We start from the raw sequence: 21,948 nt of genomic DNA on the forward strand, positions 1-21,948 counted from the left end.
TGGAGGGGAAGTAATTCTTCTGTTATACTTCATGGGGTCAGTTAGAGAGTGACAGCTTACCTGAGGACCATCAGCTGGTGGTGAAAGTGTGGCTTATTCCCAAAAGCCAAACAGTGCCAGGAAATTACTAGTATTTTTTCAGTTGATATCTGCATTACTGCAGTGGACATAAAACCTTTTACGTTTCTACAGAATGGATGGAAAAAAAGTTATTGAATGAAGAGCAATTTCATTGTATCCTGCCTCCAAACTAATTCTAACTGAAAGACACTGCTGTGTGTTAGTATTCCAATAACTTTCATTTCATTTTGCACAAGGATTTTGTAGAAATGTGAAAGTTTCCAGATCTGTCAAATGATTCAGTCCAGTGAAAAAATGCAATGATTGAATTTGATATATTTTGCATAGGAAGTCTCTGAAGCAACAATCTTTAATAACAAAGACTAAATTTTACACTAAACTAGTATTGCTGATTTTCTTCATTTTTGTACAAAATTTAAATGTAGGACAATTTCAAGATGAAAGGTCAGAGTCATTGAGGTAAAAAAGTCCACTGGATCTTCAGGCAAACAGACAACTGATTGGTTGCCAATGGGCTTTCTGCCAGTATTAGGACCCCAATGAAAGAAGCTCTACTTGCCAATCAGAAGCTGACAGCTCCAGAACCAGATGGAGCTGCTGGGGCACAAACATGGGATCTTAAATGAAGGATTACCAGCTGAAAAGGTAAGTTTTATTTAGGTGTTTACTGTGGTGGGAGGTGGGAAGTGTTAGGGGTGTCATAAACGAGATCAGGAATTTGGCCCTCTGTGGCCCTACAGTTGACTTCCCACCTCCATCTCTTACAAGTTACTGACATTTCTGGTACTCTGCACACCCCCTTCCCATATACTGACATTCTCCCCACATTGGAACTGAAGTCACTGCAGCCTAGTGAAACGAGGCCTCTCAGTTGTAATTAATTGGGGTCACATAAGAGCCTGAATTGGTTGCAGATTGGGAAGGCTGATCTTGGGCCTTCCCATCCAGAACTTGATGCGGATAGCTGCGTTGAAGTTGCATGTACTCCAGAGGTGAGTAATAACATCTTTGAGCAGATTGATTGATTAGAAAATAGCTACCATGTTGCTTTGAAATGTCGTGTGATCATTAACCTCAACATTCCAATCAAGAATGCACTGCAAGATCTGCTGAGAACATAACTCCTGTAGCATAGGCCATCTTCTCGATGCCAATCCACTCAATTACACCCCTGGCATGTCACCTTCCCCATTGCATTTCAGGAGCTGAAGATTGCACCCAGTTAGCTGAACAGTATTACAAGGACGTGGCTGGGTAACCAAAAGTTTAAGATAAAATTTTAAGCGTGGAAGGTAAACTTTCTTTTTTTTTTGAAAAAATAGGTATTTTTAGTCCATTTCTGTTTCTGCATTACTAGGAGATTACTCATCCATTCCATATTATAGTCACATTGCAGGTGTTGATTAAAATATTTAAATTTAGCACACAATTTAGCACGATGTGACTAGCAGAAGAATTACCACTTTTTAGAAATTACTTTTTGGTTACCCAGTAACTGACAGCACAGTTTGAAGTCCTTTGTTTGTGTGCCTGAAGAAATGTAAATAATCTGCTCAGTAACTAAAAGAAGCACCTGGAAACTCTACATCCAAAAAGCTCAAAGTTAGGATTAAACTGCCTTTGTAATATTTTTGGTGCCTCTTCTCGTGAAATCAAATTTCACAGCTCAACATTAATTTACTAGAACTACTCTTGATAGTTACTAGGATTCACAAAAAGAGAAAAATTCAATAAAATCCAATAGTTAAAAATGTTTACTAATTAACAAGGATATTTAACAAAACTTTATATTGCAAGTTCCAAAAGTATTTATTAAATAATATAAAACTGGATAGTTACATTATAAATTAGGCACTGAAGCACTCATTTTTTTAAGTCTACAAATGCTTCCAAATGAAGCCAGAACATATTATGTGTGACGGTAGCTCAGTCATAGGTGGCAATTCCCCTACTGCTTCTCTTCAGGAAATTCAAAACAGTTGGGCACTGATTTGGACAGCACGAGGCCCTCATTTTGATAGATATCTGCTCCTTGAAAGCTGTTGGCTATTCAGAAGCCAAGCAGCTCTCCTGTCCCAGCAGCACCACCAAGAGCAGTGGCTGCCACTGGTACTACACTCGAGCCTAACTTGATGATTGATGCCAGATTCTCAGATATCGTTGAGTGTGGGTGAGGTTGTGTCACAGGCAGGAGATGGCTTGCAATGTGGATAGAGAGTGGGGAAAGGTGATTTGAACATAAGAATAAGAGGATATGTTCAGCTGGTCCTTGTCTCAATGTTGGTCCCGCGATTGGGTGAGGAGTGTCTGTGAAATGGAGAACCCCTCCTACTCCGTTCCAACCAATATTTTGTCTCATGGCGAATCCTCTCCCAGCCCACCAGCTGTTAACCAATGGCTGTGGGAAGAGGCCCTTAATTATCCCTTAAATAATTACTTAAAACCATAAATGCCTGGGAGAACAGAGCATGCCAGGAAGCATCAGGAGGTGGAGAAGTCAATGTTTCAGGGTTAACCCTTCAGGTCAGGGGGTGGGTGTAAGGGGAGCTGTAGATGAAGGGGAAGGTGGGGTGGGGTGGGGTGATGAGATGGGGGATGGGTGAACACAGGTAGAGGGTATGACCTGATTGGTCGATGGGAGGAATGAAACCATTGGTGACTAGGAGGAAGGGTCGTTGAGAGGAATGGAAGAGAGGGGGAGAGGTGGAAAAGAAGTTGGGTGACCAGTCAGGGTGGCTATATTTCACCCCCACCCCCATCATTTCTGAACTCACACCTGGAGTGGCAGGGGCATTAAATTCTGCATGAAATCTTGGTAAAGGGGTTTGTACTTAGTAGCTGGCTAGAGCAGGCAGGCCACATCATTAATCAATGTGAGGTGTCAATTTGGCACCAGCTTTGCTATCATTGAACTCCGTTTGGACCTATCATCTGTTTTAACCACACAAAGCTAATCACATCTGTAAGAAAATTAAGCACTCCTGTTTAAAGGGAAGATTAATTACTTACGGGTAAGATATTTGATTGTTCCTGATGAAATTGTTTTTGTAACTTTTCTCTATTTGTGGTAAGTTAGAATAGACTACAGGGAGTGGACCGACTGGTCTAAAATACTTTGCTGATTTGAATCTTGTGCGGAAACAGGTCTTGTATTAGGAATTGAGCAGAAGTGGGAGAATGAAGAAAGATTGCACAGAGCAGAACAAACTGTTAAAAGGAAAAGGAACAGGAGGTCTGAGCAAAAGGTCATATCTACTTTGGTTTGTTAGGGACCGATTCAATTACCACAGCCTCAATGTGGACTAATACTTGAGACATCTTGCCTTCACCAAATGATGTTGGTGACTGAAATCTGCTACTGCTGCAGCCATATTTGTAGCCTTGAAGTAAGGCAAGAACAGCAATGCCTGTGGTTGTCAATTGAGCTTGGCTGTTAGCGATCATACTTCTGTCAGGTTGCTGCTGGGGTTAGAAGCGTCGTCATGCAGAGTCACTGATATATCATTGTGGCTTCACATTATCACAGAGACACCTTGATCTCATTCCCTCCTGCCAGAAACAAGGAGGGAGAGCAAACACTAGGACTTGTTCAGATTGCAGGTTTCTTCGTGCAGTAAATGCATTTTGCATTATGTGCACCTCCTGCATTCAGCCATTTTCATCAACCGAAAGAAAATCCACTTACTCTGCCCTCCACCTTTAGTGATAAGTCAAAGGCTAGCTCTTTTCACCCTCATTCTCCCTCATCCTTCTAAACTCCATTGACTACAGACCAGGAGTGCTCAACAGCTCCTTGTATGACATGCTGTTCATTCCCGGGGTCATTCTTGTAAACCTCCACTGGACCCCCTCCAATGCCAGCATATCCTTCCTTAGAAACAGGGCCCAAAACTGTTCATGATATTCCAAATGAGGTTTGATCAGAACCTTATACAGCCTCAGCAGTACATCATTGCTCTTATATTCTAGTCCTTTTGAAATAAATCTTCTAGGAGAAAGTGAGGACTGCAGATGCTGGAGGTCAGAGCTGAAAATGTGTTGCTGGAAAAGCGCAGCAGGTCAGGCAACATCCAAGGAGTGACTCCCACAGCTACCTAGACTACACCTCCTCCACCCTGCCCCCTGTAAAAACACCATCCCATATTCCCAATTCCTTCACCTCCGCCGCATCTGCTCCCAGGAGGACCAGTTCCAATATCGTACAACCCAGATGGCCTCCTTCTTCAAAGACTGCAATTTCCCCCCCAGACGTGGTCGACGATGCTCTCCACTGCATCGCCTCCACTTCCCGCTCCTCCACCCTTGAGCCCCGCCCCTCCAATCACCACCAGGACAGAACCCCACTGGTCCTCACCTACCACCCCACCAACCTCCAGCTACATCGTATCATCTGTCATCATTTCCGCCACCTCCAAACGGACACCACCACCAGGGATATATTTCCTTCCCCTCCCCTATCAGCATTCCGAAAAGACCACTCCCTCCGTGACTCCCTCATCAGGACCACACCCCCCACCAACCCAACCTCCACCTTCCCCTGCAACTGCAAGAAATGCAAAACTTGCGCCCACACCTCCCCCCTTACCTCCCTTCAAGACCCCAAGGGATCCTTCCATATCCGCCACAAATTCACCTGCACCTCCACACACATCATTTACTGCATCCGCTGCACCCAATGTGGCCCCCTCTATATTGGGGAGACAGGCCACCTACTTGTGGAACGTTTCAGAGAACACCTCTGGGACACCTGGACTAACCAACCCAACCACCCCGTGGCTCAACACTTCAACTCCCCCTCCCACTCCACCAAGGACATGCAGGTCGTTGGACTCCTCCATCGCCAGACCATAGCAACACGACGGTTGGAGGTAGAGTGCCTCATCTTCCGCCTAGGAACCCTCCAACCACAAGGGATGAACTCAGATTTCTCCAATTTTCTCATTTCCCCTCCCCTCACCTTGTCTCAGTCCCAACCCTCGAAGTCAGCACCACCTTCCTAACCTGCAATCTTCTTCCTGACCTCTCCGGCCCCACCCCCACTCCGGCCTATCACCCTCACCTTAACCTCCTTCCACCTATTGCATTTCCAACGCCCCTCCCCCAAGTCCCTCCTCCCTACCTTTTATCTTAGCCTGCTTGGCACACTTTCCTCATTCCTGAAGAAGGGCTCATGCCCGAAACGTCGATTCTCCTGCTCCTTGGATGCTGCCTGACCTGCTGTGCTTTTCCAGCAACACATTTTCAGCTTTTGAAATAAATGCTAACAATGCATTTGCCTTCCTAAATGCCAACTGAACCTGCATGGTAACCTTAAAAGAATCTTGGATTCTGCCTCCTAAGTCTGTTTGTGCATCAGATTTCCAATGCCTTTTCCCATTTAGAAAATAATCTGTGCTTTTGTTTATCCTATCAAAGTGTATAACCTCGTACTTCTCCACATTGTATTCCATTTTCCACTTCGTTGCCCAATCTCCTAACCTGTCCAAGACCTTCTGCAGCCTCCCGACTTCCTCAACACTACCTGTACCTCCACTGCTCTTTGTGTCGTCTGCAAACTGAGCAACAATGCCCTCAGTTTCTTCATCCAGATTGTAATATTTGTGGTAGCTTGTTTTATAACCTTGGAGAAAGTGAGGACTGCTGGAGAATCAGGTTATGAAAAATAGCGCTGGAAAAGCGCAGCAGGTCAGGCAGCATCCGAGGAGCAGGAGAGTCAATGTTTTGAGCAAAGCTCTTTATCAGGAATGTCCTTGACTCCTGATGAAGGGCTTTTGCCCGAAACATCAACACTCCTGCATCTCAGATGCTGCCTGACCCTGCTGTGCTTTTCCAGCACCACAATTTTCAACTCTTCTTTATAAACTTGCTGTTATGATAGAATAGCACATATCCCCACCTATCAGGCAAGAAACCAAAGGGTAGAATCTTCAGGAGGGGAAGAAACAGCTGATGGAGAGTGAAGTATGAGAATAGAAAGAGCCAGCTCTCAGGAAAGTAGAGGGATGAGAGGTGATTTCATTGAAACAGGTAGGGTTCAGGGAGGACTTGATGGGATAATTGGAGAGGTAGTTTTCCTGGATTGAGAATGCAGAGCCAGGACAAGACAAAAGATTGGCCACTTAGGACTGTAATGAGAAGGGCGTTCATTCAGATGATTGTGAATTTTTGGAATTCTCAACACCAACAGGATTAGTGAGTTAGTGAGTATTTTCAAAGCTGAGAAGCTAAAGGAATTCCAGAATATAGGATAAAGAACAGGGATGTTGGAAATACTTTGCAGGTCAGAAAGCATCTGTGGAGATGGAAACTGGGGTAGTATTTCAGTTCAATGTGACCTGTTATCAATGAGAGTTCTGAATAATGATACTTGACCTGAAATGTTATGAAACTTAACTCTATGTGATTGAATGGCTTTATATAAGTATACATGTGTATATATGTCAATATAACCGTTATGTCTCCAACCACAATGTTGAAATAATCACACTTTAGACTCAATGTTAGCAAGTGTATTTCTTCCAGCTGCCCTTGTAGCTGGTTAATTGGAGTGTTCCTGCTCAGCATCTGACTGCAGTGCAGCTGTGAATGTGGTACCCCGGATATATATCTGCATAACAATTAGTTCCTAACTCTTTATGAATATTATAACAATATAACAGACCTCTTTCTTTTTTCTGAAAAAAAACCCTATGTATCAATATAATTGCTCCAATGATTGACTTCATCCAAACTAAAAAGAATTAACAATCAATTTTTATAATTAACTGGAACATCTTTGGAGTCAGTAATTGCTTGTTTTCCTTTTACAAACTACAACTCTAAGAATGCTGGGGTAGTAGAATGTTATGCCTCCATCTTGTAGATTTTGAATTGATCATTCTGCATGGTGAGTTAGCACTCTGCACACTCGATGCTGTGTTTAATGCTCCTGATATTGTAGGCATTATACTAGTGTTGCTGATGTTGTGTTACCTACTGGGGATGTTGTTGGTGTTGTACTGCTTGCTGGTGGGATTGTGTCACTGGTTGCTGATGATGTTGATGTACACTGAGCCATTTCTGCCATTGAGCTTGCTAAAACCTTTTTTCTCTGCCACTTCTGGTCCCATGGCATCCAGTGTTGGAATATGGTAATGATTTGTGACTTCATTAAGATCTTTAAGATCTAGCTAATTTTTTAACTATCCATTTGGTTTTCCACTCCCCGCTCTGTGGGCTTCTTGACTCTGGTGATTACCTTCTTGCTTCCCTTTCCTGGTGCTCTCTTTGGCTTTCTTTTTAACTTTGCTGGAAGTTTACAGGGAAATTAAATCACTGGTCTCTGCACTCTATCAATGGTGAAGCAAGACTCAAAATCCCCAAAGCATCTTCAAATACTTCATCAATGACCTTTCTCCATCACAAGGTCAGTGCTCACTAATAATTGCACAATGTTAGCACCATCATCAGACACTGAAACTACTTCAGTTGATACAGAGCAAGTCCTGGATAACAACATGGCTTGGGTTCATAAGTGGCAAGTAACAATTGTACCGCACAAGTGCCAGGCAATTCCCATTTCAACAAGACAGAACCTATCATTACCCCTTGAAAGTTAATGGCATTACCATCACTGTATACCCCATGATTAATATCTTGGGGGTTACAGTGGGTCCAAAATTTAACTGAATTGGCCACATAAATATTGGCTATAAGAGTAGATCAGAGGTTGAGAAATAAAAATAGAAATTTCTGGAAAAGCTCAGCAGGTCTCATTCCTCAGAGGTTGAGAATTCAGCCTGCATCTGCAAGGTAAAAGTCAGGAATATAATGGAATACCATTCACCCTTCCCCTTAAATGCACACACTATCACAGTCACTGGTACCAAGTCCTGAAAGTCCTGCTGTCGCACACAAGTGGCTGTAGATACCTCAAATGGACTGCTGAAGGGAAATTAGTAATGGTGATAAATGCTGGTCTGTCAATGATGCTCACATCCCATGAATGAAAAGAAAATGACCTTTGGCCCTCAGTGGTGTCTCCTTCAATACTTAGTTTACTTGAAGTAAGTTATGGCTTTTTGCAATTGCTCGGCCCCAGGATAACAGGACCATCTGTTTCTGTGAGGTAGCAGCATTATTTTAGAACACTCATTTTCCCAGAATATATCTTAAAACTCAATATGTGAGTGTGGTATATTTCAGACCTCCAGCATCCACAATATGTTGCTTTTATTTTAACTGAGTATTGTCAATGACTTAGAGTTCACTATATTATTGACCTTACAGGTATGTGAAAGCAACATCCGCTTCTGGATGATCAACAGTACTGATGGTAACAGACAGCAGCTATAATGAAATGCTAATAGGGTCCTGGGGAATGTTTTTGAACAGAGAGACCTAGGGGTTGAAGTATATAGTCCTTTGAAAGTTGTGTCACAGGTAGACAGGGGGGTACATACGAAGTTTTGTAAGCTTGTCTTCATTGCTCAGACCATTGAGTATGAGATTTGGGATGTCATGTTGCAAGATGTTGGTGAGGTTACTTTTGGAATACTGTGTACAGTTCTGGTCACCCTGCTATTATTATTATTAAATTGGAAAGTGTGCAGATAAGATTTACAAGGACATTACCAGGACTGGAGGGTTTGAGTATGGGGAGAGGCTGGACGTTTTTCACCGGAGTGTAGGAGATTGAGTGGTGACCTTATAGAGGTTTATAAAATCATGAGAAGCATAGATAATAGCAAAGGTCTTTTCCTTAGCATGTCGCAGTTCATAATTAGGGGGATATTTTTATACATGCATGTATAACTTCCTCTGGCAGTTCTTTCCATGTACAAACAATCCTCTGTGTGAAAAAGTTGTCCATCGTGTCCCTTTTAAATCTTTGAGAGGAGAAAGATTTAAAAGAGACACGATGGACAACTTTTTTACACAGAGGGTTGTTTGTACATGGAATGAACTGCCAGAGGAAGTAATACATGCATGTATAGTTACAACATTTAAAAAACATTTGGACAAGTACATAGAGTCATAGAGTAATAGAGCTGTACAGCATGGAAACAGACCCTTCAGTCCAACCTGTCCACGCCAACCAGATATCCCAACCCAATCTAGTCCCACCTGCCAGCACCCAAACCATATCCCTCCAAACCCTTCCTATTCATATACCCATCCAAATGCCTCTTAAATATTGCAATTGTACCAGCCTCCACCACTTCCTCTGGCAGCCAATTCCATACATGTACCATTCTCTGTGTGAAAAGGTTGCCCTGTAGGTCTCTTTTATATCTTTTTCATCTCACCCTAAACCTATGCCCTCTAGTTCTGGACTCCCTGACCCCAGGGAAAAGACTTTGCCTATATTCCCTATCCATGCCCCTCATAATTTTGTAAACCTCTATAAAGTCACCCCTCAGCCTCTGACGCTCCAGGGAAAACAGCCCCAGCCTGTTCTGCCTCTCCCTATAGCTCAAATCCTCCAACCCTGGCAACATCCTTGTAAATCTTTTTTGAACCCTTTCAAAAGTTTCACAACATCTTTCCGATAGGAAGGAGACCAGAATTGCACACAATATTCCAACAGTGTCCTAACCAATGTCCTGTACAGCCGCAACATGACCTCCCAACCCCTGTGTTCAATACTCTGACTGATAAAGGAAAGCATACCAAACGCCGCCTTCACTATCCTATCTACCTGCGACTCCACTTTCAAGGAGCTATGAACCTGCACTCCAAGGTCTCTTTTTTCAGCAACACTCCATAGGACCTTACCATTAAGTGTATAAGTCCTGCTAAGATTTGCTTTCCCAAAATGCAGCACCTCACATTTATCTGAATTAAACTCCATCTGCCACTTCTCAGCCCGTTGGCCCATTTGGTCAAGATCCTGTTGTAATCTGAGGTAATTCTCTGCGCTGTCCACTACACCTCCAATTTTGGTGTCATCTACAGACTTACTAACTGTACCTCTTATGCTTGCATCCAAATCATTTGTGTAAATGACAAAACATAGAGGTCCCAGCACCAATCCTTGTGGTACTCCACTGGTCACAGGCCTCCAGTCTGAAAAACAACCCTCCACCACCACCCTCTGTCTTCTACCTTTGAGCCAGTTCTGCATCCAAATGGCTAGTTCTCCCTGTATTCCATGGGATCTAACCTTGCTAATCAGTCTCCCATGGGGAACCTTGTCAAATGCCTTACTGAAGTCCATATAGATCAAATCTACTGCTCTGCCCTCATCAATCCTCTTTGTTACTTCTTCAAAAAACTCAATCAAGTTTGTGAGACATGATTTTCCACACACAAATCCATGTTGACTATCCCGAATCAGTCCTTGCCTTTCCAAATACATGTACATCCTGTCCCTAAGGATTCCCTCCAACAACTTGCCCACCACTAACATCAGACTCACTGGTCTATAGTTCCCTGGCTTGTCCTTACCGCCCTTCTTAAACAGTGGCACCATGTTAGCCAACCTCCAGTCTTCCGGCACCTCACCTGTGACTCATGATGATACAAATATCTCAGCAAGAGGCCCAGCAATCACTTCTCTAGCTTCCCACAGAGTTCTAGGATCCACCTGATTAGGTCCTGGGGATTTATCCATCTTTACCCATTTCAAGACGTCCAGCACTTCCTCTCCTGTTATGTGGACATTTTACAAGATGTCACCATCTATTTTCCTACAGTCTATATCTTCCATATCCTTTTCTACAGTAAATACTAATGCAAAATATTCATTTAGTATCTCCCCCATTTTCTGTGTCTCCACACAAAGGCCACCTTGCTGATCTTTGAGGGGCCCTATTCTCTCCCTAGTTACCCTTTTGTCCTTAATGTATTTGTAAAAACTCTTTGGATTCTCTTTAGTTCTATTTGCCAAAGCTATCTCATGTCCCCCTTTGCCCTCCTGATTTCCCTCTTAAGTATACTCCTACTGCCTTTATACTCTTCTCAGGATTCACTCGATCTATCCTGTCTATACCTGACATATGCTTCCTTCTTTTTCTTAACAAAACCCTCAATTTCTTTAGTCATCCAGCATTCCCTTTCACCCTGACAGGAATATACTTTCTCTGGATTCTCGTTATCACATTTCTGAAGGTTTCCCATTTTTCACCCATCCCTTCCCTGTAAACATCTGCCCCAATCAGTTTTCGAAAGTTCTTGTCTAATACCATCAAAATTGGCCTTTCTCCAATTTAGAACTTCAACTTTTAGATCTGGTCTATCCTTTCCCATCACTATTTTAAATCTAATAGAATTATGGTCGCTGGTCCCAAAGTGCTCCCCCACTGACATCTCAGTCACCTGCCCTGCCTTATTTCCCAAGAGTAGGTCAAGTTTTGCACCTTTCCTAGTAAGTACATCCACATACTGAATCAGAAAATTGTCTTGTACACACTTAACAAATTTCTCTCCATCCAAGGGTATGGGCCAAACAAAAACAAATGGGACTAGTTCAGTTTGGGAAACATGGTTGGTACGAATAAGTTGGACTGAAGAGTCTGTTTCTGTGCTGTATGACTCTATAACTCTATGATGGTACAACAGATTGTTAAAATGGTGGAATACTGATATCTCAAGAGTCGACAGCAAGCCTTGTTTTTAGAAACTTGTGATCAAGTAAATGTCTTTGGTGCTACTTTGAAGTTTAGATCTTACATTCAACCATGTTATGGCCATGCATCAAAACCCTCATCTACTGTGGACATTTGTATTCGCCCTTAATTCCACAATGTGCTATTTTAAAAGAGGACTGCTACAGAAACTGTAACTGTAGGTATAAAAAGACTTTTATGTGGAACCAATAGAATGTAACAGCTATGTGTTGGTGACACTTTAAACAGACCAGGCTGTGATCTTTTGTAACTGCAGTTATCAGTGAGCTGATGACACCCTCCTTTACAGCAAGCTATCCCTGCAGATTATGTCCCAAGTTGCAGACATATTTAATGTTTTTCCCTTTGAAGAATATACAAAGGCAGAGGTTAAAAAGCTAGTTTGAGAACTACTGAAGTGGGCTAATTGGACTGAATGGTCTCGTGTGTACCAGGCTATGTTCAAGTGTTAGCATGTTGTGAAGGTCACAGTCTAAGGATTTTCCCCTCGTCAGCCTATATTACAGTGAAAGAAAGATCGCCTCTCACTCTAAATGAATGGAATTAGAACATAGGAACTGCAATCAGCCTACAAAATCAGAACCTCCAACATCATCCGTCATCATCAATGCTACCGGTAGCTTCCACTGCCATGACTGCAATGTTCAACTCGCCATTCCTCATGAACAATTCAGAAATGGATCCATATATCTTTCTGTGTAACTTTTATCATTTTGAACAGCCCTCTTAGCACTCATTCCATGGATTAACATTGTGTTCCTAATTCTCCTTGTGTTCAATAATTAATAAACCAATTCTTTCTGTTGATTCAAGAACGCCTGATTAAATTGACTCCTCAAGCATTAGTTTATTTGGCCCTGGGAGAAAGGGTTCCCTCCAATGAAAGTATCCTTTTTTTTAGAAACAGCTTTGTTACACTCATCTGAAGAGTGACGTGGATGAATAAAAAAGCAAAGCTATCTCGTCCCTCTTCACCCAGGAGTTTAACAGTCTGGGGTATCCTGAATAGGACCGTAACAAATTTTGGAAGCTTACTAGGTGCCTGGTCATAACAACCTTTGATCATATTTGATGGTGCTGTAGAAATCTATTTGGGCTAATTTCCTCTTTTAAGTTAATTTAAAGTTAATTTTGTTTTGTGTTTCAATGTGACATTTTAAGTTCATTTTAGAAAACCCTTGTTGGCCAGTTTAAGATAACAAAGATGTCTACTTGTAAAATAAATTCTTCACTGCTAGTACAATATTATATTTTCCAAATAGTGAAAGGATTGACAGAATCATTATCCCTAGAAGGTTTTCTGGTTGGCTTTTGGGAGCCACAAGAGACCCATGTGAATCCCAATAAATCTTTGAGCTGACATTCTGCTGGGCTCAGGAATAATTGGTGCCCACTGGCTTATTAAAATTCCATTTGGCATCACAACTTAAGCAGGTGGAATTCTTGCATTGGCCCCTTCCTGCTCATGATTTAATTGGATATCACTTTCCTGAGTTTTAGGAATTGGGTAAAACCTCTACCCTCTCAATTCCTTCCCTACCGAATAAGATTCATTTAAGTTCTGTCATTTTGTGTCTGATTACAAGGAACTCACATTGGTCATTTTATACAGTGGAAAACAACATTATCTGTTTGAGGTGGAATGTGGGTTAGAGTTGATCATTGAGGCCTACAGGACAGAGCATACATTTTGGTCTAAAATTACCTCTTGTTCTCAATTTGTTTTAAGTAGCCAAATTCCAGTTAAAATTACAATAGTAATCTATGTTCTGTCATGAGAAACAATAGGATGGATTCTTTTGAATGCGCATTCCAGACAGGGAGCACAGGCTGAGATGTGACAGCTGTGTTTCCAAAGCCTTTTCGTAGCAGTTTGCCCATAAGCGCAGCCACCAGGCAGAGTTCCCCAACAGGATCCATTTTTAAAATCTCCCTTTATTCTTTCATGTCAGCTCATTATGATAAATAATGCAAGCTGCAACATGCTGTAAATTGTACATGCAGATGGGTTGTTGTAAAATCTCTAATGCCCAATGTCAGACTCACAGAATCTTACTTTACCTGTGGCTATGTGCTGTTGTAATTCTTTCTGTAGCACACCCAGGAAACCAAAGCTTACAGCTGTGCTTGGTAGCCTTTAACTCTTGGCCATTACTTTGATCTAAGCAATTCATGTTTTCTCCCTTTTAGATTATCCAAGAAGGAAATGTAGTTCAAAGATAGATTTTGAGGCTGATCTTTCCCTTTTGATTTCCACCTGGATTTTGTCCATGGGAAGGAAAACCATGGAATTTATTCTAGGCATGCCAGGAATTGAGGTCCTTGAATGGGCAATTAATACCAACCTTTCTAAGGTCCTTTCCCTACACTGCGATTATTAAACTTGTGGTGGGTGGGCCTATTGACATGATATTCAATCCTATGTGTGTTGCTTGTGGCATCCCAGCAAGAGATAGTAGGGGGTCTGTGCTATACACCTGACCAAAGACCCCTGCTCACTGACAGTCACTCCCTGTCTTTGTCACCACCTCCAACTTAGATCGCCACCCTGTGGTGCACTTCCCAATAAACCCCTCCCACTATTCTACATCTCTAGCCTGTGTCTTGCTGCCCTCAGCCTTCATTAGGTCCATCTCCCACTGCACCCACTGCCTCTGTGGTGGCACTACTGAGCACTTGAGCTGCTTGGTTCTGATTGGCTGTAATTCAGAAGGCCTTCCCCAAAGCAGGGCATAGTAGGTTATTCGCTATCTGTCCAGCAGGCGTTTAAGACTCCTGTTATCTCCATCAAACGTGCCCCCCTGTGAGTTGTTTGAGGTGAAGGGAGAAGGAGAGAGAAGCACAAGATGCTGCTCGTGGAATGGCAACCCACAATACCTCCTGGCTGTATCTAATGGTTCCATTTGCAGTGACAAGCAAACACTTGCAAGCATTTGCCTGCAGATGTCCTGAAAGTTACCAGTTATCATATAAATGACCACCATATATGAAGCTCATGGCTATTTCATGGAGCCCACTTGGCTTTTATTCCACGTACAGAGGTCCGGAGTGCTACGAGCAACCTTTCCAGAGCTTCAAAAATTGACCATTATTCCCTGGCACAACTCCATTCATTGGCTTTCTGTCCTGAAAACACTTCTGTTAAATGTGAGTTGAGGGACAAAATTGTGGTAGGTCATCCCATTACAATGTATTTAGTTACTATAGCAGCTCCTTGCCTGCCTCTGTATCTCCAAATGAGCCTCCAAGGTGGTGAGAAAACTTTTCCCACACATTGTGGAAGAAAGAAAGGAAACTGGTCAGCAAGGGAGAAAGATATGCATGAGATTAAAGGGCAGGAGTATGATTGAATTTGTTGCAAGGATTTGGGGTGACACAGAGGCTCAGTGGTTAGCACAGCTGCCTTATAGTTCAAAGGTCCTGTGTTTAATTCCACCCTTGGTCAGCTGTCTGTGGAAAGTTTGCATGTTATGACAATAGACAATAAACAATAGACAATAAACAATAGACAATAGACAATAGATGCAGGAGTAGGCCATTCTGCCCTTCGAGCCTGCACCGCCATTCAATATGATCATGGCTGATCATTCCTAATCAGTATCCTGTTCCAGCCTTATCTCCATACCCCTTGACTCCACTATCTTTAAGAGCTCTATCCAATTCTTTCTTAAAAGAATCCAGAGACTGGGCCTCCACTGCCCTCTGGGGCAGAGCATTCCACACAGCCACCACTCTCTGGGTGAAGTAGTTTCTCCTCATCTCTGTCCTAAATGGTCTACCCCGTATTTTTAAGTTGTGTCCTCTGGTTCGGCACTCCCCCATCAACGGAAATATGTTCCCTCCTGCCAGAGTGTCCAGTCCTTTCATAATCTTATATGTCTCAATCAGATCCCCTCTCAGCCTTCTAAACTCAAGGGTATACAAGCCCAGTCGCTTCAGTCTTTCCATGTAAGGCAATCCTGCCATTCCAGGAATTGACCTCGTGAACCTACGCTGCACTCCCTCAATAGCCAGAATGTCTTTCCTCAAATTTGGAGACCAGAACTGTACACAGTACTCCAGGTGTGGTCTCACCAGGGCCCTGTACAGCTGCAGGAGCACCTCTTTGCTTCTATACTCAATCCCTCTTGTTATGAAGGCCAGCATGCTATTAGCCTTCTTCACGACCTGCTGTACCTGCATGCTTGCCTTCATTGACTGGTGGACAAGAACACCCAGATCTCTCTGAACAGCCCCTTTACCTAATTTGATACCATTGAGGTAGTAATCTGCCTTCCTGTTCTTGCCACCAAAGTGGATAACCAGACATTTATCCACATTAAACTGCATCTGCCATGCATCTGCCCACTCACCTAACTTGTCCAGGTCACCCTGTAATCCCCTAACATCCTCATCACATTTCACCCTACCACCTAGCTTTGTGTCATCAGCAAATTTGCTAATGTTATTGCTGATACCATCTTCTATATCATTTACATATATTGTAAAAAGCTGCGGTCCCAGCACGGATCCCTGCGGTACCCCACTGGTCACTGCCTGCCATTTCGAAATGGAGCCATTAATCACTACCCTTTGTTTCCTATTAGCCAACCAATTCTCTATCCAATCTAGTACTTTGCCCCCAATCCCGTGCGCCCTAATTTTACTCACTAACCTCTTGTGTGGGACTTTATCAAAAGCTTTCTGAAAGTCCAGGTACAGTACATCCACTGGATCTCCCTCGTCCATCTTCCGAGTTACATCCTCAAAAAATTCCAGAAGATTAGTCAAGCATGATTTCCCCTTCATAAATCCATGCTGACTCTGTCCTATCCTGTTACTATTATCCAGATGTGCCGTAATTTCATCCTTTATCTGCATAAAGTTTCCTCCCACAGTCCAAAGGCGTGCAGCTAAATTACCCATAGTATCCAGGGATGTGCAGTCTAATGAGTTAGCCATAGGTTACAGGGATAGGGTAGTAACTGAGTGGCAAAAATAGGAATTGCAGGCAAAACTCAACAGGTCTGGCAGCATCTGTGGAGAGAATTCAGAGTTAAAGTTTCACGTTGAGTGACCCTTCCTCAGAACCCGAAACATTAACTTTGATTTCTCTTCATAGATGCTGCTAGACCTGCTAAACTTTTCTCGTAACTTCTATTTTTTAATTTCTGGTTTACAGCTTCTGCAGTTCTTTCGGTTTTTGGTTAGTGTCTGAATGGGATGCTGTTCGGGGGGACTGTGTGGACTCGATGGGCTGAGTGGCCTGCTTCCACGCTGTACACCTCTCTGTAATTGTGAGAATGATATTTGAATAAATTAGAGCAGGTTATTTGTGCCTGTTCTGCCTTTCACTAACAAAGTGCCTAACCTTCTATTGCAATTTGAATGATCCTGCACTATCCTCATGTCTTTTAACTCCTTCAGTGCCTCATAATCTATTGATATGTCTCTGAGTATAGTCAACAACTGAGATCCATGCCCTCTGGGATAACAAATAAACAAAAGTCAGTACAAAACTCAAATATTGTTGACGAGAGATTTGTTGTTGAAGCTTTCTGTCATGCATTCATTAAGACAAATGTAAGAATGCCAAATTACAAAGTATTGCAACAAATTCCAATTACACCTTTGATATTCCCTCTACCTGGGAGTTCTGTACAGATTGATCAGCATATCAATTAGAGGCCTTCACCTCCAGAAGCCACTGCTGTGTATGGACCTCAAAATCCATGCAGCAGCAAACCTAACAACAAGGAACATTGGTCAGCATCGTTTTCTGATGAGTGCAAGTTGTAATGTTCTAGCAGCATGTCTCTATCAGCAAAAACTAAACTTTTTATCATCATAGTAGTTGTGGGTGATCTCAAAGTCTTTGAGTTGCATCTGACTGATTACTTGAACATTGCAGGTAGTTGTGCTTTTGTGCCGTTTTACCAGTGAGTTGCATCAGTGTTGAGACTGATCCTGAATGTTTCTTTTCATAAGTGTTTGCATTGTGTTTTGTTGATGCAAGTTCAGAGTGAGCAGTGCAGAAAACTCATGCTGAGATTTACTTGGCATCTTACTTTTCCCTTTCTACACATGAATATGCAAAGTGCCTGACAATGTTGTTATGCTGGGGTTTCCTCATAATGTGGGTATTTTTAGTTTTCTTACTCCCCTGAAAGAGACAGTCAAAAGTATCATAGAAAATAGGTGCAGGAGTAGGCCATTCATGGCTGATCATGCAATTTCCTGCTTTCTCTCCATACCCCTTGATCCCTTTAGCTGTAAAGCCCATGTCTGGCTCCCTATTCAATATCTAATGAATTGGGTCCCAATAGCTTTGTGTGAGTGATAATTCTGCAGGTTCAACTCTCTGAGAGAAGAAATTCTTCTTCATCTCATGCCTTATTGGCTTACCCCTTATTCTTTGACTGAGAGTTAGAAAGGCAAATTAGAAAGATAGGAGCACAGCCTTTTACCTTTCATTATTTGCTCCTAGTGGAAGAGAATTTCTTCTTTGATCCTCCGTGACAAGCAAGCTTCTTGAACCATTAACCTGTGACAAAATTAATTGTGACTTGGCCAAATGCATGTTAACTGTCAAGGGAAAACCTTTTTTAACTAGGTTATGAGAGGTTTATATGAAGTTACAGGGAGGATTGTTGAGAGTAATTCTGATGATGTGTTGCATGTGGATTTCTAACACATGTTTTATAAAAGGCAATGCAACTGATGTGTGAATAAGTTCAGAGCTCATGCAGTGATGGGGACAGTAGAGACATAGATATAGAATTAGCTGAGTAACAACAAACAGCATTGTGGTTATTGGATTTTTTTTGGTAACGGTTAACCTTCATTGGAGGTCAGTGTTAGGATCTTTGTCTTCCTGATATGTGATCTAAACCTTGGTGTCTGGGCCACAATTTCAAAATGGAGGGATGATATAGAACTTGAAAGTATTGTGAGCTGTGAGGACAGTGTTGACACTCAAAAGGACAGGTTGGGGGCGGTGGGGGGGGGGGGGAATGTGGGGATATGTGGTAGATGAAATTTAATATGAAAGTTTGGTGATTTCCTTCGGTCAGGAGAATGTAGACAGACAATATAAACTAAAGGGTACAAATCTAAAATGGCTGTAGATACAGACGGGCTGGGGTGTGTACCTGTACAAATCATTGATGGTAATAGGACAGATTTAGCGAAGTTGATAAAGCTCACAGAATAGTGAGCTTTGTTAACAATGGCAAAGAGCACAAAAGGAGAGCAGCTATGTTCAATTTGTTTCGAAGACTGGTTTGACCTCAGGTGGAATACAGCGTCTAGTTTTATTTGACATACTTCATGAAGGACATGAAGATATGAGAGAAAGTGTTGGAAAGTTTCATCAAAATGATTTCAGGAATGAGAAACTTCAGCCATACACATAGATTGGAGAAGTTGGATCTAATTTCCTTGGAGATTGAAAGGAGAGTTGACAGACATTGTAAATCATGCTCAGATTGGACAGAACAGATAAGGAGTAGAAGGATTGGAAAGAAGCAGGCACAGATTTAAATTAAAAGAAGCAAACATGTCATGGCTAACAAGATTTTCATGGTGCAAGTGTTTAGAATCTGGAATTCAGTGTCTGTGAATGTGATAGAGGCAGGTTCAATGAAGCATTCAAGAGATTATTATTTGGAGAGGAGGAAGGTACAGGAGTACAAGGAGTGACACTCGGTAAATTGTTCCTTTTGAAGACCCAGCACAGACACAATGAAACAAATGGCCTACTCTTGTATTGTCACCATTTTATAATGCTGTGACAACATTAGCATTTCGAAAGAGTGGATTCTGACATTCTATGGCATGTTGTGCAGAGAATTTGCAAGTGTTTTGAAACTAATTTGTGTAGCTTTGGAAGGGCCTCAACAGCTATTTACTTGGCAGCTGCCGCCTTTAGGCTGTGTTTGAAAATGCCATCAGATTCCTGCTTGATCTTCATAGATGGCTGCTTGGTCAGGCAGTGAGATGCTTGTTGCAGAGTACCTAAACTTGGTCATGCTCTTGTAGCCAGTATTGATGTGCCTTGTCTCATTCAGTTCTGGTCATTGAAGCCCACCTAAAGGTAGAATCATAGAATCCTTACCGTGTGGAAACAGGTCCTTTGGCCCAACAAGTCCACACCAACCCTCTGAAGAGAATCCCACCTAAACCAATTTCCCTACCTTATTACTCTACATTTACCCCTGACTAATACACCTAACCTACACATCCCTGAACACTATGAGCAATTGAGCATGGCCAGTTCACCTGACCTGCACATCTTTGGATTGTGGGTGGAAACCGGAGTACCTTGGGCAGCATGGTGGCACAGTGGTTAGCACTGCTGCCTCACAGTGCCAGAGACCTGGGTTCAATTCCCGTCTCAGGTGACCGACTGTGTGGAGTTTGCACATTCTCCCTGTGTCTGTGTGGGTTTCCTCCGGGTGCTCCGGTTTCCTCCCACAGTCCAAAAATGTGCATGTTAGGTGAATTGGCCATGCTAAATTGCCTGTAGTGTTAGCTGAAGGGTTAATGTAGGGGAATGGGTCTGGATGGGTTACGCTTCGGCGGGTCGGTCTGAACTTATTGGGCCAAAGGGCCTGTTTCCACACTGTGAGTAATCTAATCTTAAAAAAAACCCACGCAGACACAGGGGAAAACATGCAAACTCCCCACAGATAGTTGCCCGAGGCTGGAATTGGTCATTGGCACTGTGAGGCAGCAGAGCTAACCACTGAGCCACTGTGCAGCCCCATGCCAATGACAGTTTCAAACTCTGCAGTGATAGAAACCTTACAGATCGTGAAGGGCTGGCAGAGCTTTTTCTTCTTTGTGATAGTCATTGGCGGTTGTGCCAAAGGGTGATGGTTATCTGATACCCACTTGATGTAAACTTGCCTGTCATTTGTCACCCCATTCTGAGATTATCCATGCCCTATTATAGATTGACATATTCTGCTTTATTAGCGTATGAACACTGTATACTCATTTGCAAACAACCATGTTCCTTAGCTTATGACCAAGCGAAGATCATTAATGAAGCAGCATTAAGCAGTTGTACTGACAATGTCAATCAAAAAAGTGGTTTCTCTCAGGGACCCCTGCAGTAATTTTGAAGAATTGTGATTATTGGCATCTTTATTTGCATTGGATATGATGTCACTGTCTCCAGGTTTTCCATGTCCCCTTGGTAACATTCTCAGCCTACTGATGCCTTGACTGGTGGAAAATATGGTACCTAACAGAAGGAGTGGTCTAGAAACAACCTCAGTGGAGGTCAGCATGTTTCTGGAAGACCCAAGGTTGATTTGCTGGTAAGCATCTTCATCCAAGAGTCCTTGATGGATGATTCTCATCCAGATCCACATTCTTCTGAGGTCGCCACTATCATTGTCTGGTGTGACAGATGAAGTAAAGCAGCTTGACTAGGGGAAATTGCCTTCAACAGAACAGCTCTGATACTGTCAGGGTTTATAGCTCTTGCTACATTCAGTGTGCTAATGTCTCAAAGAGTGAATCTAATGGGTGTCTGTAATAATGAGAACCTTGGCTGGAGGCCAAACAATAAAACCCACTCAAATCCACTCTCCATTGTCAGGAACAACCCATCTGGTTCACTAATGTTCTTGAAGAAAGGAAACTGTCGTCCTTACCTGGTCTGGCCTACATGTGACTCCAGACCCATAGCAATGTAGTCAACTCTGAACTGCCCTCTGGGCAATTAGGGATGGGCAATAAATGCTGGCCTAGCCAGTGATGCCCACATCTTGTGAATAAATAAAAATAAATTACTTTGGCCAATGATACTTGTAGATACTTCAGCCTCAAATCTTGCACTGACATGTTTGGTTTACTGTGATTAAGGATGAAAATGTTCATTGGGTCGCTTCATTCTTTTCACTACTTTGGTGTTCATTACCATTTTTGATTATGGAATGTGTAAATAATCTACTTTTGTGCACTTGTGAAAATATAATGCAAACATAATGTTTTATTTCAGTCTGGAAACTCAAAGTCATTGTAAAACCAACAGCATTAGCTTATTGTACCATTGAGGTTGAGTAGAGGAAGGTAAAGTTTTCTGAGCCAACTAAGCTGGAACCTGCATTCGACAAAAAGTAACACATATCAAGCATGCAGTGTGCTGTGATTCCCTTATAAGTCTTTGTACAGGTTCATTTATTTTCATCACTGTTAAGTAACAATTTTGAAGGTTATTCAAGGAAATCACAGAGCTACTTCTTGAGACTGAAATAATGGGTGGAAT

The sequence above is a fragment of the Chiloscyllium punctatum genome, chromosome 44, assembly GCF_047496795.1.
Source record: "Chiloscyllium punctatum isolate Juve2018m chromosome 44, sChiPun1.3, whole genome shotgun sequence".
Lineage (NCBI taxonomy): Eukaryota > Metazoa > Chordata > Chondrichthyes > Orectolobiformes > Hemiscylliidae > Chiloscyllium > Chiloscyllium punctatum.